At 35.1% G+C, this 18333-nt stretch overlaps 2 pseudogenes; both read left to right on the forward strand.

The window, feature by feature from the left end:
* Window positions 1–2435: 2435 nt before the first annotated feature.
* LOC110914637 lies at window positions 2436–6278 on the forward strand (annotated as a pseudogene).
* A 5664-nt stretch (window positions 6279–11942) lies between these two features.
* Window positions 11943–13679, forward strand: LOC110914638 (annotated as a pseudogene).
* Window positions 13680–18333: the final 4654 nt, after the last annotated feature.

The raw sequence follows: 18333 nt of genomic DNA on the forward strand, positions 1-18333 counted from the left end.
AAGTCTATGTAATCACCAAGTTACAGCCGGTATGTGGGGTTTTGTATACATTACTTGTTTCCCGTCACACTTGGACAAACGGGTGGCCAAGGGGTGATCTGACCACAGTCACAGACACCATTGGACAAATGGGTTAGCCAATGGATGGTCGAGTGACAAATACTGTGGGTAGTTGGTTTGATATCAGAAACATTGTAATTCCCCTTAATACTGTAGATTATAACAAATGTGTCGTTTTCAGTAAAATGAATGATTCACTCAGTATTTCCCCGCTGACAAAACCTTTTCCAAACATATTTCAGGTGATCTGGTATGAGCAAAGAAAAGTGCCGTGGAGCACTCCCAGCTTAGAAAAGTGGCTCAAAGTAAATAAATAAATGAACATGTTTTGAAAATAAAGATTTCCTTGAGAAATCACATTATTGTAAATTTCGGGAATTTATCCCTAAGTTATGAAACGAGCAGTTTAAATTATTGAAAGATCCTGTTTAAAAAAAAAAAAAAAAGACTTCCGCTGTCGCTTAAATTAAATACCACGGGATTCCTGTCCCGCGGCTCCTGAAACGGGTCAAACCGGGTTGGGGGCCGTGACACGAACACAAGCGAACACAAATAAATTTGGCGAACGCGATGAAGGATAAAGGTGGATGGCCCAGAGAGTAGCACTAGAACTTGAATCCTTTATTGTGGAACGGAGGTAGATCATATACGTCGATGTAAATAATGAGAAAAGAAAGGGAAATGGTGCATAAACAAGGTGAAAGAGGGGTTCCTAGTTTAATTGTTAGGGTAATGATATAAATAAAAGTTTAATAGTATAAAAAGTATAGATAAAATATATGAAAGTATAAAAATCTTTAATTAAAACACGAACATACGAACATAAACGAACGCAAATGAACGAATGTTCACGAACACCTTACCGAACGTTCACGAACACAATTGAACGAACGAGACCTTTGTTCATGTTCGTTCATTTAACTAATCGAACGAAATTTCTTGTTCATGTTCGTTCGTTTATTAAACGAACGAACATAAACGAACTTTCCGCCGAACGGTTCATGAACTGTTCGCTGAACGTTCGGTTCGTTTACAGCCCTACCTGCAAGTTAAAAAAAACGGCTTTAAAGTCCCCTGTGTAACGTGGACATGACGTAACGCTGAGGTGACATGATAAAGCCTCTAACCACACCCTTCAGCCCTTGCGATCAAATGTTACAATCCCAAGGATCAAATTTTGCAAAATACGTTCTTTTGACATTCCCGTCCCCCCTACGGCTATATTTGCCTTGTTATTTCTTTATCATTTTGTTTCCCTTTTTAAATCAAACCCCATTTGCATAATATTCATGCAAAAAAAATAACAACTTTCTTCCCATTTTGAAAATCTTAAGCATATTCAAAACAGAATCAATACTCCAAGTGAATTTACATCTTGTTGTTCATGTATTCTTCTAAAACAATCACAATATCAAGCAAAAGAACACAGCCCATATTGCATTTTGGCTTTAAACTACTTCAAATTAAAAGGTTTTGATTTTGTGGGTGAAGTGTTAAAGATTTAGATGGAAAGTTTAGGTGATAAAAGTACGATTGATTCGTTTGACAGCAGCACAAGTAGCTCAAATTCGAGCAGTTACGATGCTTCAGGTAATTAGTACTCTAATTTTGGCTTGTTTGGTGCTTAATTTTCCATGGGGGGGGGGGGGGGGGGTGCATAATATTTCAACTTTGTATATAGAGATTCTAAACTGTTAAATTTTTTTATGTTAAATCTTTTTTTTTTTTTTGTATTCATGGGTTAACAAAGTTGTAAAATCGCTAGGCGCTAGTCGGACGGTGAGGTACCAACTAGCAATTAATCGGGATTAATAGGGATTAATCGGAATTAATCAGATTGAGTTTTTTTATATGTAATTTTTAATTATACACACACACACATTTTTGTGTGTAGTTTTTTAAAGTAGACATGTTTTAACCCGCCCATTTTTTTAAGTAATTGGAAGAAATTTATATGGTTTGGTCGAAATTTGGCCGACGTCTGGCCAGAATAGGACCGCCATTGACTGCCTAGCGATTAATCGGCCACTAATCTGTGAACCTCCGATTAGTGATTGACTAGTCGAGATTTTTACAACCATGGTTGTAAGTATCATTTAGGATTAACTTATAGATATTAGTAAGTTATGAGAACTTAAAACCAGTAGCCCACTCGAGGCTAGAGCAGTCGTCATACGAACTTAAAGCGTTAACAAATCCAACTCTTTCTTGATCCGTTTTAGATTTTTAGTTTGGTTAATATACATGTCTTGATGTATTAATTTTAGCGTTTTAGGCCACGGTCATAATTTGACACGTTTATGTACTTTATTTTTATTTTTTTGTCGTTGCTCACATAAAATCCTGTATCTATTGCTGCTTGGATTTGAATAGAAATGGAGTTGATAAAAGAGAGGTTTGCTAAATTGTTGCTTGGTGAGGATATGTCTGGGACTGGCAAAGGGGTTTGCACAGCTTTAGCCATTTCAAATGCCATTACAAATCTTTATGGTAATTTTTATTCTTGTTCACTTTAGGGTTCATTAAATGAAGAATATGTTTATGTGATCAATGGATAGTGCCATAGTGGTTTAACTCTTTGTACAGCCTCTACATTTGGCCAGTTGTGGAGATTAGAATCATTGCAATATGAGAAGAAACAATTGTGGCAAAGGGAAATGGATTGTCTTCTTTGCGTTGGAGATCACATCGTCGAGTTGATACCATCATCGCAAACATTCCCCGATGGAAGTAAGCTCGAGATCATGACTCGAAGACCAAGATCCGATGTTTTTATCAACCTCCTGGCTCTACGGAAACTAGACAACATGCTTCTGGTTAGTGTTCAATTTTGTTGCTAAGACTATGTGTAATGGTTTCGTTTTTTTAACTGTCACGTCATAAAGTGTATGTCACATCACTGTCACGTAGCTAAGAGCTCTTACTAACTTTTTCTTTTCACATTTAACATGTAATAGTTTCACAACTTTTTCACTACCCATGCCACTACCCTATAAAAATAATATATAAATCTAATAAATTAAAAATAAAAGAACAAATAAAACATCTGATTGGTTGAAGTGCATGGGGCCCACCATCATCCCTTCTCTAACTCCTGTTACGCTGCTCACAGAAGGGGCTTTCACGCCCCTTTTAACACCCCTAGGATCGGTGTTTAACACCCCTTTAACAGCCACATCACCGGGGCGTTAACTGGTTACACTTAATCTAAGAAATGATAGAATCAACATTTTGATCATCTTTTTACAGGAATACTAGATAGCTTCATCAACACGGAGTTCTGGTACGTTGATCAGGGGATAGTAGCTCCAGATGCCGACGGTTCAGGCTCTATGCGTAAACCGCTTCAACGCCACCAAGAAAAGTGGTGTCTGCCAGTGCCACACGTCCCCACCGGTGGCCTCCAAGAAGACACTAGAAAACAGTTAATTCACAAAAGGGAATGTGCTAATCAGATTTTGAAAGCAGCCATGGCAATTAATAGTGTTGCTTTAGAAGAAATGGAAGTTCCTGAATCATACTTTGAATCCTTTCCAAAGGTTCGGGTCATAAGCAGGTCGACAAGTTAAAGACATGATTAAAAACATGTCTAACCAAGTTCATCCTGCTTAACCTGTTTATGACACGCATAACACGTTTAACTTATTCTTTTTAAATAGGTTAATAGGTTGACACCACACGTTTAACTTATTCTTTTTAAATAGGTTAATAGGTTGACACCACACGTTTATACATCATTTTATCAAAACGGCATAGTTTTATAAGTAACTAAAGATGAATAAATTTTGATAAGTTTTATTCTATCGTGTTAATTGTTTCCTATTATTTATATATTGTTTAGCAACTGTGTCAATAATCATGCTAAATGCATCATGTCACTCATGTTATTTAACTGCTTAATAAGTTTTATTTTAGGGAAATTGGCCTGTAATAATCTCATCTAGACCTTATTGGCCATTAATAATCCACCTCAGAATATTCCCTCCACCAGTCCCACCTTTCACCTATTTTTCCTACAATGGTCCCCCGTTAAAAAACCTTAACGGAGTTAAGCTTTTTTCCAAATTGCAAACATATTTTTAGGGCTTTTGATTAGAACGACGATACGAGTCCATTGATGTAGAACTTGCCTCGAAACGGTGCTCCAAACGATGAAAACGGCGCTTCCATTCGGGTGTTTAAATTTCCAATTAACCAAAATCAAGTCACTTGGAGCACCATTTCGAAGGAAGTTTTACATCAATGGACGCGTATCATTGTTCTGATCACAAGCCCTAAAAAATCTGTTTGTAATTTGGAAATAAAACTTAACTCCGTTAAGTTTTTTTAACGGGGAACCATTGTAGGAAAAATAGGTGAAAGGTGGGACTGGTGGGGGAATATTCTGAGGTGGGATTATTAATGGCGAATAAGGTCTAGATGGGATTATTACAGGCCAATTCCCCTTTATTTTATCGTGTTATTTGTTTCCTATTATTTTTTATAGGGTTTAGCAATCATGTGGTTTAATCGTTTTAAATGTGCCATTCATGTTATTTAATTGGTAACTTTTAATAGTGTTAAACATGTTGTGTCGTGTAACCAATGTATTAAACATGGATGAGTTAGTGTTTAAGAAAACAACACGTTTAGTTAAATGGCCGTGTTTTGTCGTGTTTAACAACACACGCCACGTTTTGCAAGCTCTCACCATCATAACAACGAATTTGAGTCGAATGCTTACTAGCTTTGTTTATTTGATTTGTAGAACGGCAAAGACTGTTTAGGAGATGTTATATATCATTATATAACATCAGAACAATTTTCAGCAGAGTGCTTGCTGGATTGTCTTAATATTTCGTCGGAACTGGTGGCTCTAGAGATCGCCAACCGCTTGGAGACATCGATCTACATCTGGCGTAAAAGGGTTCACTCGAGACCAAATCTACTGGACCCAAACCGCTCCACAACAAAAGCCATGTGGGACATGTTTAAGGACCTTATAATTGATAGCTGCAAGAGGGATTTGCTAGCCGATCGAGCCGAAAGTTTGTTACATTGCCTCAAACATCGGTTTCCTGGTCTAACTCAAACCTCACTAGACATCACCAAGATTCAACACAACAAGGTAATAATAGATCTATTGTTTGAAACTCGAAGAACCTATATTCGATTATTGATAATTTAATACTTTAAACTATTGATGTTCACGGTCCGGTTTGGTGGATTTTGACAAAAATTTCAGGCCGAAACGCTAGTTATAGTTTAAAAAAAAAGTTAATTACGGTTTTCGTCCTTGTGGTTTGTCAAAAATCACTATTTTAGTCCATTAGTTTAAAAATTACGATTTCAGTCCCTATGGTTTCACTTTCGTAACCATTTCAGTCCACCTTGTAACCGTTTCAGTCCTTGTACTAACATAATAAATGGATTGAAATGGTTACGAAAGTGAAACCACAGAATGATTACGAAAGTGAAACCATAGGGACTGAAATCGTAATTTTTAAACTATTGGACTGAAATAGTGATTTTTGACAAACCACAAGGACGAAAATAGTAATTAACTCAAAAAAAAAAAAACAAACAAACCAGTCGGGTTGGTCTGGCCGGTCCAACCGGCTGGTTTCACAGTTATATGATCCGAAAGTTCGGTTTTGCATCTTAGGAAAAAAAATCAAAAACATAGTTTGTATTAAATTTTAGAAAATGATATGAAGTGTACATGACTATAATATATATTCATAACTTTATATTCCTAAAATGAAAAAAAAAATCTTAAATGATGATGTTAAACAACCGGTTCAATTTCACGGTCGGTTCCAAGTTTCTTTAGTTTTGACGATTTAGTCGGTTTTAGCGGTTTACAATCTTCTACTTTGAACATTCAGGATGTTGGAAAATCGATTTTGGAGAGCTACTCAAGAGTTATGGAGAGTTTAGCCTTCAACATCGTGTCACGAATCGATGATTTACTTTACGTGGATGATTTGACTAGACAGCCAAAAAATTTTCCATCTCATGCGGATGCAACCTCCCACAAACGAGACCTAATCCAGTGCATGGCGTCTATGGGGACACCACACAAATCTACGGTTGCAACTCCAAAGTTATCATCGGGACCCATCATGGCCCCGGCATCAGTGACCAGTAATTGCAACAAGCCTCCTTGACGGGGGTTTGGAGTGAAATGTGCATTGACAAACTATCTTATTGGTGAGACAAAGGGAAAGAGCCGTTAGTGTTAGTTGCTTGAAGGTCCTCGCGGTTGTCATTTTGCCAGAAATGGAGAGATGCCACATGCTCATGGCAACATTGATATGATGGGTCGTTGAGTTCGAAAGAGAATAGGAATTCGACCAGTTTACCAATATAATTATGGTTTGTTATGTTGTGTTATGTTATGTTTTGTTTGTTGATTAAGTTACAAATACACCACAAATGAGGATTATTATCCCTCCTAGTAGAATCATGGTGTTTAGGTTAGGGTTTATTAGAAAAAAGTTGTATATTTTGTTCCTTAGCTTCTGATTTTATGTGGACCTTAAAAACGTTACAACAAGGGCAATGCAAGAATGAAAAAAAACCTAATAAATCAATCTTATGATTATGGAAAAGTTAAACATTTGATGAATATATATTAATAATATAAGTCTATATTAAAACTAGATGGTTAAATAAGCACATGAATCAATGATGTCAACGATTACAATCAACATATTTCACATAATTTAAAAAAAAATAGAAAACAAAAAACAAAAACAACCCCATCATTAAAAAAATTAGGGCTTCATGTGATAGAATTTTGTAATTATGTACATACTTTATGGACCATTTTAACTCTAGATGAATCTAAAATTCCAAACTTATGTTTGATCTAACTTTTGTCTCTCACTTGTTTTTTTTTTTTTTTTTTTTTTTGGTTATTACTAGCTACATATGAGTTTTAACACATTACTATCTTTTATTGACAAACTCACGTAATGCATATATTTATCATTAAAAAATTATGTTACACAATTTCTATAGAATAATTATTTAAATAATAAAGTATTAATCTTTAAAATCTGTAACGCATAATACTATTAATAATCCCTGTAAACGTGTATATATTTTATATTCGTCCCTGATTAAATAAACGAAAGGAGATATGTAGTCAACTTGAGTCGTTGTAGTATAGTGGTAAGTATTCCCGCCTGTCACGCGGGTGACCCGGGTTCGATCCCCGGCAGCGGCGATTTTGTTTTTTTATATAAAAAGTTATTTGTCTATTTTCATGAAAACGTCTACTCCCTGTTTCTTCATGATATTGCATGTTTCAAGGTGTTTTGTGTATGGAATGTGTATATGTATGTATTTTGTTTTTTTTTTTTTTTTTTACTAAGTATGTATTCTTGTGTCTTGACTAATGGTTTATTTATAAAAATAATATCTTTAACTTTTTAAATGTTAGGTTTAAGTTTTAATTTAGTTTTCGAAAAGCGTTAGTGCAAGAAAGCTATGTGCTTCATATGTGTATATTCTCTTATTGTAAGTCTTCGTCACAATTTTTTTAAAGTTCTTGGTTTGTAATCACTTGAGTTTGATTATTGAAATAAATCTATCGTTAATTGCGTATTCGTTCTAGTGATTTTGTATTCTGATTATCTTTGACCTCTATTTCCACATAAAAATTCCATATATGTTAGTTGAGACCAAACGATTCAAAACATAACGATTTATGTGCACGAAACTAAATTTGGATCTCGCCGGTCTGACTTGCTTGATTGACTGAACCGGTTATAAAAACCTAGGTGCTTTAAATTTATAAAACATGATTATGATAATATGTAGCATGAAACAATCTAATTATTAGATGAGTATATTGATAGTAACTATTTAAAAATCATTAAAGCTAGTAAATATTATTATTATTATTATTATTATTATTATTATTATTATTATTATGATTTGTACAATTGAATGTTTTTGTTAACTAAATATAAAAACTTGTGTAAAAGCATATAATTATAAATATAACATTTCTAAAATGAGTATTTACTCAAGTGGTTGTCTTGTAAAGGGTTTTTTTTTTTTTTGGTCTTTTATTATTTCTTTTGTTCTTTTTGTTTTTTTTATATTCTACCTTAAACATTCGGCATTGTCACTTATACCTCTTATCTTTATAAAAATTTGTAAAATATTATTTTGACATTATCGAGTTTTGCATCCTTATTTTTATGTACGTGAGTCAAATATAATATGTTTATGTACTTATTTTTATGTATCTTTTTAGGTTGGTCTACGTTTTGTCAATACGTTTTCGTGCTTACTTTTATGCATATTTTCAGTTGGTCTACGTTTTGTCATATATAATACGTTTTCACTAGGCGGTATATAAGTTCGAGTTACATTACGTTTTAACGCCGTCACAACGCGCGGTTCCACTCTTTAACTTAAAAAATACTATTTTCTTACGTGCTTTATAGAAATACGTTACGTTGTAAATTCAAGTTAGTTTACATTTTGACATAATTTTTTCTCGGTAATGAGTCAGGTCAAATATAATACGTTTTCGTGCTTATTTCATGTATGGATTCAGTTAGTCTACATTTTGACGTAAGTTTGTTCGAAAACGAGTCGGGTAAGATATTTACCAGTACAAATTCGAGTTACCAATGCGGATCAAAATAATAGTTTCTTATATTTTTTCATGAAAAGTTAGTTTTTTTTATGCTAGAAACTCAGCTTCTTATGTTATGAATTTATATCGAGAAAGATAGACGGTAAACGGGCAAAATGGTACGCCGCTACCCATTTTTAAATAGCAAAACTAACTACGTGCATAGATCTCGGAATCATAACATTACTATGCATGACCCTTTGAACTCAACTAAACTGCAATTAAAAAAGAAACAACAAGTCAATCTAGTCGAACAAGAAAGTGAGTCATGTTAAACACAAAGACGAGCTTGCAACTTAGACCAAAGATTATAAATTCAAGTTAACGTGACTTAAACTCAATTCGATTCTTTTCAAATTATGAAACCGAAAAGAAAAGTATTATATACGAAATTTTCCTATACTAATAAACAAAAATCCTTTTGTACACGTGTCACTCTCTGATGCCTCCTCCCTTTTAATAATAGTATTACGTATTAATTTTATACACAAAATATAATATAATATTAATTAATATAGTTAGAGATAAACGTATAAATTCAAATTTAATTAATAATCTATACATATAATAAAAGAAACCAGTGTGTGACACATGTCATTCATTAGAGCCTTTCAATTTTCTGTTTCCCGCATTTTTCATACTTATCTTATACTAATTAAGTAATAAATTAATATTATTTCTCTTCATTTATCCCAACTTTTTTTTTCAAATTCAAACAATATGATAGGTATCAATTTTACTTTACTAAAGAATATTTAGATTATATCTGATAATATGTAAGTATGTTATTAGAAAATATGTATCACAACATAATTATGACTATGGACGCATGTATGGTTATAAACAAAAATATGTATAGATAAAATTGTATATATAAGTACTTTAAGTTTTTTCTAAATATAATATTAGATAATCTATTTTTCTATAACTAATGTATATTAGATTATATCTTTTTTTTTTTTGAAAAGATAAGTTCATTAAAAACACACCTCCGACCCAAACGGGCAAAAGGCTATACACAACATTTAGATTATATCTAACAATAATATTTATGTTATTTTCAATAAATAATAATGTTAAATCATAGTTATGCCGCTAATTCTCTTATGATATAATATATTATTAAATCATAATTTTCAGTTTATCTTTTATTTATTTATTTATTTAATATATTTTTCTTAATCATTTCTTTATTTTTTTCCATTAATTAATAGCCTTTTATTTTATTTTTCCACTTATCTCTTATGTTTCCAACTTTGATCTAACCACATGTAATACATAAGTTTGTAACCTAATAACTAAAAACGGACAAATTACAATGTTATACCACGTGTAATACACAAGTGTCTAGCCTAATAATAAATAAAAGAACAAAGTAGAATGTTATAATAAGTAAATAGTACATTGAAATTCATTTTTTAAAAACATATCTTAACGAATGTATGTGTTATGCGATTACATTATATTTATTCAACATGTGTAATACACATATTTATTCAATCCGTGCAATACACGGGTTTTCTAAAGCTGTAACTTTTTTTATACTTACTATATAAAATTACGTGTATTCAACCCGTGTAATACACGGGGTTCTAACCTAGTTATCTATAACAAATATAAATGTATCAAATAATATAATAAGTATAATATTATTTAATATATTTAGAGATCAAACGTATAATTTCAAATTTAATTAATAGTAAATTACTTTTTGAATCCCTATGTTTTAGTAGTTTTAACCATTTGAATCCAAAATCAAAAAGTTTAACGTCCTGAGTCTCTAACCGCTCATTCACACCCCCTGTAAAAAAAATTCAAAAAACCTCTTGTAAGGCCAAGTTCTCTAAGTTTTCACAACTTGTCGAAATTTTCATTTTACCCTAACCATATATATTAGTTAAGATAAAATATATTATTTGGATATAAACAATAATTACTAATAAAGTATCAAACTACATGTACAAGTACTTATAGTATATAACTTAGAAGACTAAAATTACAAGTGGATTATCTAAATAAAGTACCAAATTATCTTTAAAGTGAACACTAAATGGTTTTTAAAAGACATATTTTTTTGCTATTAAGTATATAACATTATATTTACTTAGGCCGTGTAATACACGTGTTCAATATTTTCTTCCAATTTTAAATTTATGTTACTATCAATATGTTTTCATCTTAAAAAATGCTCCAACTTCCTAATAACATTGAGTTTTAAAAATTAAACTTAATTTCAATCATATTACGCAACTAAAGACATTATCATCATGCTAAATAAAGACATTATATAATATTATAAAAAATTTAATTTGAATATTTAAATGTCAACTATTAATTAAAAAAGTTGTTGTAGACGCTCAAATTTATAGTTTAAAAAACTTTAGTCCTACTTTTTTAAACGTATACTTTATTTTTAGTATGATTCTTTTAATATACATAGTAGAATTTAATTACAATTCATTTACCATAACCTCATAACTTATAAATTATTTTTAAAAATACTTACAATTTTATGATCATTTTTTTTAGTGTTACTTCTTTTGAAGACATAATAAAATGGATTGTAGTATCTCAAAAGAGAAGTGAAAACTTAGAAAATTATTTTGAATAGCGAAACTATAACTGTTCTTTTGTTTTACTATTTTATCTAAATAAGTCATTTCATTAATAAGGATTATATACAAGTTTATTATTTATATTTTTTTGTCATTTAACCCGTGTAATACACGGGGTTGTAAGCTAGTAGAAGTTTAAAACAAAATAATTTTACTTTGTTGTTAGGGTGTAAGGGGCACTCTCTAAGAGGGGAGTCCACTCTCTTACGCATAACCAATCCTCGTGTCAACTCCTCTCTTAAACTCCCCTAACACCCTAAATTGATGGCCGCACTCCCCTCTTAGGTGACTTGGTTTTTTATATAAAAAAAAAAAAAAAAAAAAATTTTTCATTGGTTCATGAGTTCTCTCTCTCCTCCCTCTCTCCTTCCTTTCTTCGGTGAATCCCCACCGATTTGGCCCCCCGATTTCCTTCCCCTCTTGGTTGGCATCACCTCACCGCTCGGTAACTTTGGTCCCCGAAGGGAGTCACCGAGGGTGCCCCGGACAGCCTTATCTTGTCTGAAGTTTCAACACCTAACAGCTACGTAACGTATATAAAACAAGATCAATTGGTCTGGTCGGTCATCTTCAACAGCTCGATCTTAATTAACTTTCTTTCTTTCTTTCACCGTCATTTTTGATTGAATATGCAAACGGAAGGAGTGGTGGAAAGCGGTGGTTCACTGGTGGTAGAAACGGTTTCTCAACTTATTCCTGGTGGTGTCGCCGGCGCCGTTAGCAAGACGTGCACTGCTCCTCTCGCTCGCCTTACTATCCTCTTTCAGGTTTTCATTTATCAAAACTCGATTCTTTGTTTTTTTTTTTCATTTGGATTGACAAATGGGTCAAGTGTTGCTCTGCAGGTGCAAGGTATGCACTCTGATGCATCCACATTACGAAAGTCAATGTTATGGCGCGAGGCTTCACGTATAGTCAACGAAGAAGGATTTCGCGCATTCTGGAAGGGGAATCTGGTCACGGTTGCTCACCGCCTGCCTTACTCGTCCATTAGTTTCTATGCAGTTGAACACTACAAGAATGTTGGTGTACAAACGTCCTTTGCTGCTTGATCATTCTCGACTATATAAATTGCTTAAAAATATTAAATTTTATAATATTCTTTTTTTTTTGTAATTTATAGTTTCTGCAACTGATAATGAGAGCCGAGAATGGTGAGTCGAACATAAGCAGCCAGTGGTGGATTGGCTGGGATAACTGCCGCTTCTGTTACACACCCATTGGATCTTGTACGGACCCGCCTTTCAGCACAGGTAGGAAATTAGGAATCAGTTATCATAAACTTAAAAACATGTGCTTAAAAAGCGCGTCGTAGCAATGCATCATGTATTTTAGGACCTAAACGCATAGTAGCGCCTCACGCCTTTTGTTGTATATAAACCTTTTTTTATATCTTGCAGAGAAATGTTATGTATTACAGAGGTATATCGCATGCGTTACGCACCATCAGCAGGGAAGAGGGCATCTTCGGCCTCTATAAAGGACTCGGTGCTTGTTTATTGGTATCATTTCTATAAGGTAATTTTTTTTATATCTAAAATTTCACTCAACTGACTGCATACTTTTTACAGGGTGTTGGTCCGAATCTAGCAATTAGCTTTTCGGTTTATGACACAGCACGATCTTACTGGCAGTTGCATAGGTAAGATGTAGGCATTGTTTTTCTGTCGGCTTTCTTGTTTGTGTTTCGTTAATTGATGTCGGTTTTGTTGCCGACAGACAGGAAGATTCTACCGCCCTCGTCAGCCTGGCTTGTGGCAGTCTTTCGGGCATTGCGTCATCAACAGGTTAGTGAATAGTGATTGTATCTACAGTAAAATATCATTTTCGTCCCTGAGGTTTTGCCAGTTTTGCGACTTTCGTCCAGATGTTTGTTTTTTCGCATTTGGATCCAAAAGGTTTGAAATCTTGCCATTTTCATCCTGCTTGTTAACTCCATCCATTTTTTCCGTTAAGTCAGGGGTATTTCCGTCTTTTTTTTTAACTTAAAGGGCAATTTGGTCTTTTTCACTTTATGTAAAACTAGCAGACTTCGTTTTTAGATTCGTAAAACTATGAGGGGTTAAATGGGTCGATTTGTTTTGTGTTTTATCTTGAACGGGTCAAATGAACATTGTCTTGCAGTGACATTTCCTCTGGATCTAGTGAGGCGGCGGATGCAGTTAGAAGGAGCAGGTGGTAGGGCCCGTGTTTATAAGACGGGTATTTTGGGTACATTCAGGCAGATAATCAAAGCCGAAGGGTTTCGTGGTATATATAGAGGAATTTTGCCTGAGTATTATAAGGTGGTGCCCAGCATTGGAATTTTATTCATGACTTGTGAGAAATTGAAGCAAGTATTCTCAAAATTAGACGCTTGTAGATGACTTGGCGTGCAGACGGACAACGTTTTTTTTAGTCATACAGGTAACACGGGGTTATGACATCACCCGATAAAGCGATAATCACGATTAAATTATAAATTTTGTTTCTATACACAAAGATATAGTTTGTCCCTTTGTTTGGGGATTATATCATTGGTTTCATTTTGAATTCTATATGCAGTTTTAGAAAATTTCATTTGTTTAGAAGTCTCATTTTATATACTTCCACATGATTTTTTTATACTAATATAGGCAATGAATAGTTTTGTTGTGACAATGTTGGCTTGTAAGCAGTGGCGGATCCAGAAATTTTTTTTAGTGGGTTCGTTTGTTGGTTCAGTTCTGTTTGTGTATGAAGGAAAACAAATATAAATCATACCTGTCACAGCAGATAGAGCAGAGGAGAATCCAGTGAGGGAGTTCGACATGCCTGTCATCTTGATCTGGTTCCTCCTTAGGGTGCTGACTGATGATGGGAACTTAGAAACCGAAAAGGGTATCGGTTATGGAGAGGAGGCCGAAAACCTTATTGATGTTATGACTTATTGGGGTGTGAATTGTGAAACTGAGTAACCCTTAAACCTCCACCTTATTCTCCTTATATAAGCACCCAGGAGGAAACCTAATTAGTTACTAAGGGTAATATGGTCCATCAACAATTACCAACTAATTATTTAATAGGTTCTAATATATTTTGATCTCTATCATGTAAATGATTATAATGGCTATTGATTAAATATTATCACATAATATATTTAATCTTACATTCTCCCACTTAGCCGAGTAATCATTTACTATGAGTATTAGATAAGCCTGATCAGGAGTTAACACTCATTTTAGCCTTAAACAAGTACTATAGCAGAAAAATACAGCCGTTGAATCATTATGCGACTCAGGACCCCCATTAATCATACTATAGCCTTAATTTAAAACCTAATCGTCATGATCAAAATACGCGTAAGCCCTTTGTTTGATTTGTAACTTTTATTTGTCTATATGCCATTATACCGGTTGAACATATTCTAATAGACATACAAAATCAAACTTGAGGAAATTTCATTAAACATAAAACATAAGCTAGTACAATATGCTCAAATAAGGTCTTTACATAATCCCATATTCCGAACATGTTCTTCGTAAACCTTAGGAGGGAGACCTTTAGTCATCGGATCCGCAAGCATATCCTTAGTACTAATATACTCGATACAAAGATTATTTTCCTCAACACGTTCACGTACAAATAGATATTTCGTATCGAGATATAAACCAGCTCCAGTCGAACTGTTACTGTTCGAGAAACTAACGGCAGCTGAATTATCACAGTAAAGCTTCAATGGTCTAGAAATGGAATTAATGATTTTGAGTCCAGTGACCAGGTTTCTAATCAACATTCCATGACAGGTTGCGTTATAAACAGCAATGTACTCTGCCATCATTGTGGAAGTTGTGGTCAACTGTTGTTTATGACTCTTCCAAGAGATAGGGCCGCCTGCTAACATAAAGATATAGCCCGAAGTGGATTTCTTGTCATCTTTGCATTTGGCAAAGTCAGAATCAGAATAGCCCACCATTTCTAAATGATCACTCCTTCTATAAGTCAGCTTATAGTCTTTCGTCCCTTGCAGATATCGAAGTACCTTCTTAGCTGCTTTCCAGTGATCTAGGCCAGGATTAGTCTGATAACGGCCTAGCATTCCAGCAATATAAGCGATATCTGGACGAGTACAGACTTGAGCATACATCAAGCTCCCGACTACTGATGCATAAGGTATCTGGCTCATTTGCTCCTTCTCAACCTCTGTTTTCGGACACTGAAACGAACCGAAAACATCTCCCTTAACTACTGGAGCGACGGAGGGTTTGCACTGTTGCATGTTATACCGTGTAAGGACACGATCTATGTAGGCCCTTTGGGACAATCCTAAGATCCCTTTGTTTCTATCTCGGTGAATTTCGATGCCAATGACGTAAGATGCATCTCCGAGATCCTTCATGTCGAAGTTATGCGAGAGTAAACGCTTCGACTCATGCAACATGTCTAAACTATTACTTGCCAATAGAATGTCGTCAACGTAAAGGACAAGTATAGTAAAGTTGCTCCCACTCATCTTGAGGTAGGTGCATTGATCCACTTGATTCTTCATAAAACCTTGCTTCTTCATGACTTCATCAAACTTGAGGTACCACTGACGTGATGCTTGTTTTAACCCGTAAATGGATTTCTTCAGCTTACAGACTAGATGCTCCTGACCTTCAGGCTCAAAGCCTTCAGGTTGCTTCATGTAAACATCTTCGTCCAAGTCTCCGTTAAGGAAAGCGGTTTTAACGTCCATCTGATGCAGCTCTAAGTCGAAATGAGCTACTAGGGCCATGACGATCCTTAATGAATCTTTACGAGAGACAGGTGAAAACGTCTCTTGATAATCAATTCCCTCTTTCTGAGTGTAGCCCTTTGCAACCAATCTCGCTTTGTAGCGTTCAACGTTACCATTCGGATCCAGTTTTGTTTTGAACACCCATTTGCATCCTACGGGTTTGACTCCGTTGGGTAATTCTACCAAATCCCAAACGTCATTTTTCTTCATGGAATCAAGCTCATCAATCATTGCTTTATTCCATTCAGAAGACTGATCACTGCTAATGGCTTCATTGTAAGAGATAGGATCATTGAGCTTTCCGGGATCCATTTCAGTCAGGTAGGTAACATAATCATCCCAGTTAGGAGGCCTTCTTTGCCTGGATGACCTCCTGAGTAGATTATCGGGTTCAGCGTTGTCTTGGTTTTGAGCGTTTGATGTGCCTTCGTCATGAGGTATAATGGGTTCTGATTGTAGAGGTGAATTTGGAGTTGGTGCAGTAGCTTCAGGAACAATAGTTGCATTGGGTACAAGAGGAGTAATCGGAGTAATGGTAAGCGACGAGTCTCTCCCCCCCGCGTCTTGTACTTCTTGCAATTCTTCGTAAGGGTTGGTACTGCTCCCACTGACCTTGAAATTCTCCAGGAACGCGGCACGCTTGGTTTCAACGATACGGGTGACATGGGAAGGACAATAGAAACGATAACCCTTAGAGTTCTCAGGATACCCGATAAAGAAACAGGTAACTGTCTTAGGGTCAAGTTTCCTTAGGAAAGGATTGTAAAGTTTTGCTTCAGCAATGCAGCCCCATACTTTCATATATTTAAGACTCGGTTTCCTTCCTGTCCAAAGTTCATAAGGAGTTTTAGGGACAGACTTAGAAGGAACTCTATTGAGTATATGAACAGCTGCTTTTAACGCTTCAGTCCAGAGGAATAATGGTAAGTTAGTGTTGGCTAACATACTGCGCACCATGTTCATAAGGGTACGGTTTCTTCTTTCAGCGACACCGTTCTGCTGAGGTGTACCAGGCATGGTGTATTGGTTCACAATCCCCTGGCCCTTACAAAACTCATAAAATGGACCAGGAGCTTGACCCACATCAGTATGTCTTCCATAATACTCACCACCTCTATCTGATCTCACAACTTTAATCTGACGATCTAATTGCTTTTCAACTTCAGCCTTATAATCTTTAAAAGTTGTTAGAGATTCAGATTTCTCCTTAATAAGATACAAGTACATGTAACGAGAATAATCGTCAATAAAAGTGATAAATGAAGTATGTCCTGTTATGCCAGCGATTTGGTAGGGACCACTAATGTCAGTGTGAATGAGTTCTAATAAATTAGAACTCCTAGTGGCACCTTTCTTATTCGCTAATGTCATTTTACCTTTAAGACATTTGACACATGTTCCAAAATCAGAGAAATCGAGAGGAGGTAAGACTTCATCCTTTACGAGACGATTTAATCGCTCTTTTGAAATGTGGCCTAAACGCTGATGCCACAACATGGATGAAGTCTCTAAGTCTCGTTTCTCTTCCATCTTTGTGAGTGATTCATTAATGTTATATGACAACAAAGATTTGGAAAAGCCATCATCTAGTTCTAATCTATAGAGTCCTCCATCCAGAACACCAGTACCATAAAGAACAGAATCATAATGGATAGAGAGTTTGCGATGACCATGGGAAACAATAAAACCGTCCATGTCTAACTTTGGTCCTGATACAAGGTTCCGAGTTACCTCAGGAACATATAAGGTATCATAAAGTTTAATACATAAACCAGTTTTCATAACTAATTGTAATGTTCCAATGGCCTTCACTTCTAATTCTCGATCATCCCCAACCTTAAGCGTTCTTTGGTTTCTTTCCAGCTTCCGGATTGAAAGGAATCCCTGAGTAGAATTGGTAACATGAACCATAGAACCAGAATCAAACCACCAAGAATTAGCGGGAACACTTAAATTATAGGACTCAAGTATCATAAAATAATCGTTACCTTTCTTAGCCAGCCACTCCTTAAAGTCAGGGCATTCCTTCTGCATATGTCCTGTCTTTTTACAGAACTTGCAGCGGATACTGCCTAAGGAGTTCTTAGAGCTGGAAGGTGCACTTGCATTAGTGTTAGGATTAGACTTATGGACTTTAGAAGCATCCTTCCTCTGATAATTGTGCTTCCTTTTCTTAGGATTGGAGGTAGTGAAATTGGCAACATCAGTAGTGCGATCCATCCTCATGCGCTCCTCCTCCTGTACGCACATAGCGACCAGCTCACTCATCGTCCATTTTTCCT

Source organism: Helianthus annuus, chromosome 15 (genome assembly GCF_002127325.2).
Source record: "Helianthus annuus cultivar XRQ/B chromosome 15, HanXRQr2.0-SUNRISE, whole genome shotgun sequence".
Taxonomy (NCBI): Eukaryota; Viridiplantae; Streptophyta; class Magnoliopsida; order Asterales; family Asteraceae; genus Helianthus; species Helianthus annuus.